Source organism: Emydura macquarii, unplaced genomic scaffold (genome assembly GCF_026122565.2).
Source record: "Emydura macquarii macquarii isolate MOO-44397 ecotype Brisbane River unplaced genomic scaffold, CSIRO-AGI_Emac_v2 contig_1477, whole genome shotgun sequence".
Lineage (NCBI taxonomy): Eukaryota > Metazoa > Chordata > Testudines > Chelidae > Emydura > Emydura macquarii.
In genome coordinates, this window is record NW_027131614.1 from 15,892,797 (window position 1) to 15,903,143 (window position 10,347).

General features: G+C 42.2%; 1 long non-coding RNA gene across 1 annotated transcript; it reads left to right on the top strand.

The window, feature by feature from the left end:
• Positions 1-2,113: 2,113 nt before the first annotated feature.
• LOC137156845 (uncharacterized) lies at positions 2,114-5,693 on the top strand. Its single transcript, XR_010920927.1, has 2 exons — positions 2,114-2,225; positions 4,977-5,693. It is a non-coding gene; the product is annotated as an uncharacterized lncRNA (long non-coding RNA).
• Positions 5,694-10,347: the final 4,654 nt, after the last annotated feature.

The following is a 10,347-nucleotide window of genomic DNA, read 5'->3' on the forward strand; positions in this document are numbered from 1 at the left end:
TGAGTTTCAGTCAGATACAGAATTGTAATAGTTTAGGAAAACATTCTGCTATGTTTTCCACAAGCTTTTTAAAGTACCACAATGCAAATATAGAAACTAGATAGAATTTAATATACTTTTAAAGACAAATGAGTATTTCAAGATATTATCAGTGTTAGTAAATCCCACTTCAATTTATCCTTCAGAAGGCAGAACTGCTGAATAACGAACCAATTTTTCATTCCAATCTTAACACCTCCTGCTAGGAAATTGTATTCTTCATTAAAATGTAAGCACTTTATGGAATGAAAAAGTTTACGAAGTTTTTATTTAAAAGATATTTTTTTAAATAATACAGTGAGTGAATCAATAGCACAGATCTGTGCAAGGAATAGCATGAGCAGCTGTTGTGCTACTTTTCTCTCACAGATCTGCCCATATACCTTAATGCTGATTTGTAACACCCTTGATTTCCATTCCTTAGCTCTCTTGCTCAGAGGTTGATTTCGGATGTTGACAGAGTAGGATGAGACCACTAGCCAATTTTTACTTATAACCCAAGATGACATATGAAACCAAGTTTGTAAACCTCAGCCTGTCTTTTGTGTATAAATATAACATTTCTTGGCATGTTGACAAAATATTTTGTCCAGCTAAACTATATTTCCTCTGTTTTCTATATTTTTCTTTACCTCTTCTGCTTATATGTAGTGCTTGTTACAATGGTGCAATCACCAGTACTCAAAGTAGGACACTGCTAGAGATCTTTGCTTTGTAACTCTCTTGCTTATGTTAACCACAGAAACACTTTAGCTGACAAGTACTAAGACACTTTTTTTTTGTTTGCTGGGCAATAAATGTTTCACTTGAAAACATTCACTGTCAACAAATACAGTGCTGCAGTCCTTATTTATTTATTCTTTCTTTCAAGGATAAAAAAAAATTGAATATAAGTGCGATACCAAAGGCTGACTACAACAAACAAAAGTTAATGGAAACACTACCATGTACACAAAACAAAAATTGACACAATAGGCTAGGTATTTTGTTCCACCCTATTGTATTCACCAAAACAACAATAATGAACAGACTCCTGATTTTAGCAAAGACTGGTGAAAATGGGTAACATTTCCAAATGTGCCTAAGTGACTCAGGAACCTAAGTGTAGGTACTTTTGAAAGTGTTATCCAATAGCATTAGGAAATTGCATGAATGCTTCTAGAAATCAGGATACAAGTACCTTAATATTTCCTGGATTAGGAGATACAGAAATATTTTAATTTAAAAGTATTTTAAAAATGTTTTCAGTGGTGAAAAAATGACAATTTTAAAAATATCTTTTAGTTGCTGAAGGGTGATTACAAATAGTCCGTTGCTATTCATTATTTAGAAGCATTTATAATGGAATAGTGAAGATTTCTGGTAATGTTTTGGAGGAAAATCCCTGCATACATGAAGGTGAATTTAGATTATCCAAAATATAGGAAATTTTTTAGATGCTCTTTATAATTTCTCCTCTTCTTGGTTCTACTCTAATATTAATTTTTAACAACAAATACCAATACAGTACACAGCAGATGTCAAAACCATTCTTTAAATGGCCATGGGGTTTACTGTTAAGCAGGGCATGAGGCACGCTTCCCCTCTCTGCTGCTTTCATGACCCTTCTCAGTCCTCATGGCCCATGAAGTGAAAAATCTTGGTCTGGACATCCAGGAAAGTTGAGAGAACCACCCCCGCCAAACAGCAGTGGGGGTCTGACCAAGTAAGATCTGTGGGCCCTATACTCCATTCCTTGTACACTCAAAATTCCCACTGAAGCCAATGGGAGTTTTGAGTGGCCAAAGAATACAGTATTGGGGCCTGAGTTAGGATTGCAGGATTTGCCCCTTTGTTTTCCATGTTATTTCTTTAAGGCATCTGGTGGCAGTTTTAGAAGACAGTGTTTTTTCAGGTGATTCACGCTCCCTTTCCTGCAATTTTTTACTGATATGTAACAAGAAGAAAGGCAAAGATGACTTGTCTACTTAATGCCAAACAAAAATGACCTAAATTATAGTTGTTATATTTATTTTTTAAAACGTGTCTGTGATATTAAACATTTTAACTGATGTGTCTGTTTTCTGCAACATACAGGACTGGATTGTGCCATCTAGGCACAGCCCATAGTTTGAGGCTGTGAGGAGCTGCACCAACCCAAGGGGAAGCGTTCTGGCTCAGGAAGCAGAATGCCCTGCAATCTCAAGGTGTGCAGGGATTTTTTAACTGGGCTTGTGGGAAAAAAGAGCAGTGGCTCCTTTAAGCATCCCCCAACCTGAGGGGACTTGGAAGGGAACTGAGAGGGGGAAGGGAAGCATCAGCTGAGCTGGTGGGTGGGCCTCAGGTAAACCATCAGCCCCTGTGTATCCAGAGGAGGGTATATAAATCCTGTCCCCTACAGCTTGAAGGCTTTTTCTTGCAAGTCACTCAGAATAAGAGGTGGGCAGAATTTGAGAATTGGTGCAGTGAGCCAGCAAGGAGCCCATCCAGGTACAGCTAAACCTCTGCAACCTTGGTTCTTGACCAATTGTGTCTTCTTGCAAAACACTTCACACCTGAATGTTCAAAGTCCATATGGGGGGTGTGGAGGAATTTACTCAACTCCCCTTGAGGGCAGGGTAAACTGTCTCAGAATTTGCATTACAATCTGTGGTGTCAGGGCTACTGGATGGGTGATGTCTATCAGGGCTAATAAGGGGGTTAGTCAAGAGAGGATTTAGATTGGACTTTGGAATTTAGGGATCTGCAATGGGAGTGTGGGGGAGGGAGGAAGAAATTGAAATGCTGCTGCTTAAGGTGCCACAAAAACCAAACACTCCTACCCCCACTACAATTAAGGGATGGCAAAGTTAGCCATAGTACTGAAAGAGTGCGGGGAGGCTGGGATGTGCCCTGTCAGAGCTGTATGGACTTCCCTACTGTTGAGGCTGCTAAGGCGAGGCCATTCTTTCTTTACAGGGAAGGGAGTTAACCTTGCAAAAACATTTTCAATTCATGGCAATATCAAAGATCATGTATTGTTGAGGCTCCCCTAATTCATAAGGTCTGTCTACACTAGAGCTGGACGGTATCAGTTCCAGCCTTAGGACACTTAGCTGCGCAAGCTGTGATCGAGCTAGCATGGTAAAAATAGAAGTGCAGCCACAAAAGGTGGAATAGCAAAATGAGCTAGCTGCCCTGAATTCATGCCTAGGGTCACCTGCAGGACCATACCTGGGGAAAACCTGTATGTGTGCCCTAGTCAAAAAGGTGCACCACATAGTCCCTGAATAACTCAGTAGCTCATATGACATTTTTGATGGGCAATTACCCATTCTTCCCATTACCAATTCACACATCTTTGGGCCTTGTCAACCAATGGAAACCTGGTGGCACTCCACCGTACCCTCTGCTGCAGAATTTTAGACCAGTTTACAGTCACCCCAGGGAAAAGGTGCTAATCTGCCCTAAATCTCTCTTCAACCCCAGATTTAGGGCAGCCTGTCCTGCCACTCCCACTGCCAAGGCTACATTTCTATATGTAGCATGCTTGCTTGGTCAGTGATAGCATGGGTGTGTCTACTCAATCTGGATATTACACCTCCTGCTGCAGCCCAGACATACTCATAGATAAGACTAGAAGGGACCATTGTGATCATCTAAGGTGGCCATCACCCTAACACAGGCCATTGGACTTCCCTGAATTATTTCTTATTTAAACTAGAGCAGCGTAGCTAGGGGGCATAGCCTCCTTCTGAGACAGACAGGGGGACATCCACGCCCACCCTGCCAGAAGCAGAGGGGTGGGGCCCCTAGCTCACTTGGGGGAAGCTATTAGAGGAGAAGGACATCTCTTCCCCCCCAGTGCCAGAGCTTGAACTGCCTAGAATGCCAAGGAGCTGCTGGGGCTGCTGCTACTTGTTTACCCTGGGGAGACTGATCACCCTGCACCTCAGATACTCCACCACAGACCTTAGCCCTAGAGCACTTGATGCTCAACCCTTTACCTGAGCCCCTAGCCTGTGTTTCGGGGCTCACCTCTGCCCAAGGGCCCAGGGCCATAGACAGGTTGGTGGCTCTGCCTGAGGGCCTGGGCACCAGAGAGAGCTAATTCCCTGCTTTGAGCCTACCTGCACAGGTGTGAGAGTGTGGTGGTGTAGACTGACAAGGAGGGATAGCCCTGCACCCCTACAAGCAGATTTTTTAGAAAAACATCCAATCATGATTTTCAAGTTACCCATGACAGAAATCCTTCACAACCCTGCATAAATTGTTCCCAGGGTAGATTACCCTCACTGTCAAAATTTTGCTTCTTTGTTTGTCTGAATTTGCTTGGCTTCAAGTTCCAACCATTCTATCGGAAGATTCCGGTGAAGTGGGGTACAACTGGACTACATCCATAGCACAGCTTGGTATGGGAGCCCAATGGGTTATTCTTGTCAATGATGGCATCCAAATACTTACAAGGGTATGGAGGCCTCCACTGGGGAGGATAATTCAGTCTTTATCCCTTCCTTCAGCATCAAGTAAATGGGTCACAGGGATTGGTGACTGGATGTGCAGGCCCCATATTGTGCATTTGGCCCTTAAAGATCACCATTGAGCCTCAATGGTGAGGCAGCTCTGATTTGGAATGGATAGAGGAGCACACTGTGGATTGATAAATGCCCCTCTTCCATTGAGTGGCTACGTGAGGGGAAGCTATTTGGGGAATTAATTAAAGAACAAAGCAACTGAGGGAGAATCAGGAGTCCAGAGAAGCTGTAAGGCCTTTATAAGTGGGCAAGGCCTTGAGATAGATAAATCAGCTGGTGGCTAAGTTGCCTAAGTGGGAAATGTTGGTGATTGCCCATCATGAAATTGCATTAGATCATGGGATACAGGTGATCAGCCTTTAGCATTCAAATGTTCACAGGCTAAATGTGAGGTCCCCAACTAAGAATCAAAATCCAATGCTGTTTTTTCAATTCAATTTTCAGGAGCAAGGGAATGGGCTGTGGCAGCTGATGTTTGGATCTACAGATACACTATTGTGCACTACACCTACAGCCAGGCACCTCAGAGGCTCACAGCTGGGCCTGAGCAAGAGGGGCATACACTGGAACCAGCTGATGCTCCTCTTATGTTCTTTGGCAGCCAGAAAGTAAACACCTGAAATTATCATTGGGGTTGGGAAAGTGGTTTAGGATTTTGTATGCGGGTTGAAGAGAGATTTAGAGCAGATTAGGACCTTTCCTCTGGAGTGACTGTAAATGGGTCTAAAATTCTGGAGTGCTGCCAGGTCTCTAGCAGTTAACAAAGCAGGTGTATGAATAGGGCAATTACTGATCCTTCTCATTATCATCAAAATACCATATGAGCTACTGAGTTATTTGGGAATGATGTGGTACACCTCTTTGACTAAGGCACGGACAGATTTTTTTTGGCTGTTAGGGAAGGAATTGTTAACACTCGGAGAACCCAGCTTGGGGAAGCAGGGTGGTGGGAGCAATAAGCAGTCAAACTAATTTGCTGACACCTCCTTGTGACGGACATCCAGTGCAGATACTTATTCTATAACAATTGCAGTTTCCAGACAAACCAGAATTGGAAGTGGACTTAGGGGAAGGCATCCCCTGGAAAAGCTTAGGAATTGAGTTGGAGCCCCCCTAATGTTTGGTACAGCAAGAAGGCAACCACCTTTCCCCAGCCCTTAATCCTCAGGAGGGGAGGGCAGTGGAGTCCCAGTAATGGGCAGGGAGCTGATGGCAGCCCTCTGCCAGGTGGAAACTATTAAAGAAGGATAACCTGCTCTATACACTTTATTGCTAGGTAATTCCCAGCTGAAGTTAAAGTTGCAGCCTAATTATATCACACCCCTTGTCTTTTATCTGTCTTCCCTCACATCCAGGATACTGCCTCCCAGATGTAGTAGTAAGTATCTTCCTTCTGCCCTCAAGTACCTCCCAGAACTAAGTAGTTCCACTTCTTTGTGGAGTGCAGCTTCCCCCACATAAAGCCAGCTAGTTCCCCTGAGAACAAAAGGCTATGGGCCAGATCCTTAGCTAGTGTAAACTGAGGAAGCTCCCTCAACTTCAGTTGAGCTATTACAGTTTACACTTGGTGAGGATCTGGCCCTACAAAACAGTCTGATGCTTAAGCAACCATGCAAGAGCAGGAAAGCTTCTTATATCATCTCCCATTAGCACCCCTAAGACCAGGCAGACTAGACTGGCAGTATGTTCCCTATTTGTGTATTGTAGGAAGGTCACTATTTGCCAGGTGCTCTCTTGAGGCCAGTGGTGTTACCAGAGCCTTTCCTCTGAATACCACTATGCAGGGGGACTGTTAGGAGCAGCATAGAGCCCTGAGAGAGACTATCACCCACCTTTCCTGAAACTGGCCCCAAATAGTCAGTATCCCAAACCCAAGATACAGCATAGTAACCATATAGCTCATACCCATCATCAGTGCTGATCAGCCACAGAGGCCTTATTCTGCACAGTAAACACCTAGCTTTCCATCTGACACTTCCTCTGTCTGTCTGCCCACCCTGTGAGTTCATGCTGCCTTTTATATTTGAATTACCTGATTCCCCTCAGGTAGTGCTAATCTTGTAATCAGGGCTGGTTTGCCCCAAGCTCTCTAACCCACAAGCAAGCCACCCTATTACATGTATTTTCACCCACACATGATTATTTTGCTCTGTATTCATCCTTTTCTTTCCGTTCAATGAGCTCATAACACAAACATTAAGTTGCTGGAAAAAGTTAGACTTCTCAATTTTCCTAAAACAAAACAAACAAATTTCTGCTAGTTAAACCAACCAGGCTTATAAATTATCATTTGGATCTTATAGAGAGGAGCATTTGTGTATGAGTATGTGTAAACATACCCCTCCTCCTGCATGCACACAATAATTCCACAATTATATTAGCTGTTTAAGGGCTCACCTAATTTTATACTCTATACATAATCCTTGAAAATGAGATTTGCATAAAGTAATTTAAAACAGACAGGGCAAACTAGAAGTACATAATTATGTGTCACTCTGAAATAAATACATTTTTCAGTTTTCAATTTTCATAACTGAGTTCATTGAAACCTAATTTAGCCTGTGTCAATGAATGACTAAAAAAACACTACTCTACTTTCTTGCATATGCACAGTTATATCTGACTTTTATAGAGAGGCACTTTTGTTACACTTACTAGAATACCTACATGGAGAGCTAACCCTGAGAGCATCACAAAGGATCAATCTCCTGAAACTAAATGAACTTCATATATTTTGTGCTCTACAAATGTTAGAATGAGTGAGACCAGCAAATGAGCATTCTTAAAAGCATTCCATTTTACATCCTTTTTCAGAACTGATGCTGCTGTCAGGCTACTATGTTATTGAACCATGCACTAGTTTTACCATTTTTTTCTAGTCTCTAGATTGCCACCACAACCTTAGACATAGCTAGAGTCCTACAGTATCATATTGTCAGTGTTCCGTTTGATGCTTTACAGCATCAACTCTAGTGCCAACTCTCATGCATCTCACAATATTTGTTTTTCTGTAAGCCCCAGCTCCCGGAGGCAAGTGACTACATAAGAACCTCAGCTTTTAATTACAAAATAATGACCCAAGTGAACCCTTAAGGATCAGAAATATGAAAGCAAAAAGAACTTATAATTACTTTATTTTTAAAACAATCCGCCCTTACTAGGGTTCAGGAAGTCTACAGCTGGGTCTCCAGCTCGCCCCTGGAGAAGCTTGTCAGGTCTTCTCCCCTTTCTCCTTCTCAGTGAGAGGGAACTCCAACTTCTTTCCTCTTCTTCCACCTCCCCACCCCCTTCAGTCCCTCTCTATTCCCTCTTCCCAGAGAATGACTGCAGAGTTTCTCCGTGTCTGCAGTCCCTTTCTTTCTTCTCTTTTTTATGGCAAAGCAGACTTGACTGAATAGTCTACATCTGCCACTAATGATAATTCCTTAATATTTAGTGGTTTATATTCTCTCACTCCACCCTGTGTCTTTCAGGTAAGATAACAATGTCCTTTTAATAATACTCCAGTTCTCCAATGTTTTTATTAAATAACAATGTAATTTGTTACCTTAAGTCATTTGAATTTTTCAGGAAGCTTTTCCCTTTCTTTATCAAAATCCTTACATACCGAAGAGGTGATCAATTGTTTATTCCACCTTCTAAAGCACACATAGTCCATCTTTGTGTCTATTTATTCCAAAAAAAATTTTTTTTTTGTTTAAGCCACAGCGGCCAGTTAGTACTCTAAACAAAAACACTTCATTAGTCCTGTATAAGCCCTGAAGTATGTTGTTTTCCTCAACTCTAGGGCACAATTTAAAAAAAAAATCTTCCACTTTTTTCCATTAATCCAGTTTTTTTTGCCATTCCTCTTTTAAATTAAGGCTTTTTAATTCCTGTGTCCTGAAGGGTATTTCTGTGTCCATCCTTCCGTTTCTTACAGTATTTTAGCTGCTTTGTCTGTCATTTCATTCCCTGGTATCCCAGTATTCGCCAGGATCCAAGCTAATGCTTCATGTATCCCTATCTGTTATTAGAAATATAATTTCATTGATAAATCACTTCTGCATACTGAGACACTATTTTTATTCACCCTAAGGCCTGAGATTGAATCCAAAAAAATGACCGTTGATGCTGGATGTACAGATCCAATTTAATGCTAGCATTATTGTTACATAGTTGGATATTCTTTTAGATGTACTAATTCCCAGTTTTGGTATACAATATGACATCTCAATTCAGTTTTTAGTTGTTTGGGCCCATCTGTATATATTTGACAAAACTGATTCCACTTTTCATTTACATACTGGTACACTTCATTTTTAATACCTACTTGTCTCTTTTTTACCCTGAAGTTTATAAAATAAATATAAATCCATGTTTAAACATGCAGCTTTCCATTCATAACTAATTTTCCCAAGACTAATAGTTTTGACTTTGTTCAGCTTTTCCTTGTCTTTCAACTGCTGCATCCACACTTTAACTCGAATAGCATGTGGAGTTCTAACATTGCGTGCTGTTGTTCGCTTACAGAATTCCAAACAATCCTCATATTTGTTTAATATTTCTATCACTGCAGTTCCCATTAACTTTGGCCCAGAAAGTTACTTCCAGTAGTTTTCAGTTGTAGTGTAACTTGCATTTCACTAGAAAGTATGCGTAATGCACATATAGGCGTTGTAATAAAATGCACTGCACACAATTTGCAGTGCCTGGGTTTGTATTAAATCTAATTTATTTATTTTAATTTTGATTATGGCTGCCAAGCTTTTGGGTCAGTCATAGTCAATAACTGGTCTGATTCAGGGTTGAACAGCAGTGTTTTCTTAACTGACCCCCAATTAGTCTCAGCAAGACTTTTAATCAGGTTAACCTTTATTTTAGGCCTGGTCTACACGAGACTGTTTTCTTGAAAAAAGTCAGCTTTTTTGACAAAATAGTGCTGGTGTACACACTGCAATCACCCCCCACTGACAAAACTGCCCTGTTTTTTCGACAAAATAAAACCATCTCAACGAGAGGCATAGAGCTTTTTTCACCCAATTTAAATTGAAAAAGTGTCAGTGTAGACACCGCGGTTCCGTTATGTCATGGTAAACGGCCTCCAGAAGTGTCCCACACTGCCCATCCTGACCACTGTGGCCAACAGTTTGAACTCTGCTGCTCTGCAGCCATCCTCCACTCTCCTTTTAAAGTCCCAAGACTTTTTGAAATTCCACTTCCTGCTTGGTCAGCATGGAGAGCTCACATCTCATCTTCCCTGCTGACTGTGGCAACTCCATGCACCAAATGCTCTCCCACTTGGAGCACACCGGAACTACTGGACCTGATCGGTATTTGGGGAGAGTCAGCTGTGCAGTCCCACCTCCGCTCCAGCTGAAGGAACTTTGATACCTACGGCCAGATTTCTTGTGCCATGGCGGAGAAGGGCTATGAACTGGTCATGCTGTAGTGCAGAGCAAAAATCAGGGCGATGTGGCAGAGCTACCAGAAGGCCAGGGAGGCAAACCGTTGCTCTGGTGCAGAGCCAAAGAGCTGCTGCTTCTACAAAGAGCTGGAAGTCATCCTCAGCGGAGACCCCACCTCCACTCATAAGACACCTGTGGATACCTCTGTGGCCCTGGGGCCAGCAGACACCAGAATCAACCCTGATGAAGTAATCGACCAGGAGGTGGAGTTGGACGATGACCCGGAGCTGGGGACTGGTTTGTATGGTGAGATTGGGAGTCAGGAGCTGTTCTCGACCCTGAAAGTTTGCAGCCAGTCCCAGCCCTACAGTTCTGGCGTGCAGGATGCAGGAGAGGGGAGCCCTGGTAAGTGTTTTTCGAAGCTGATG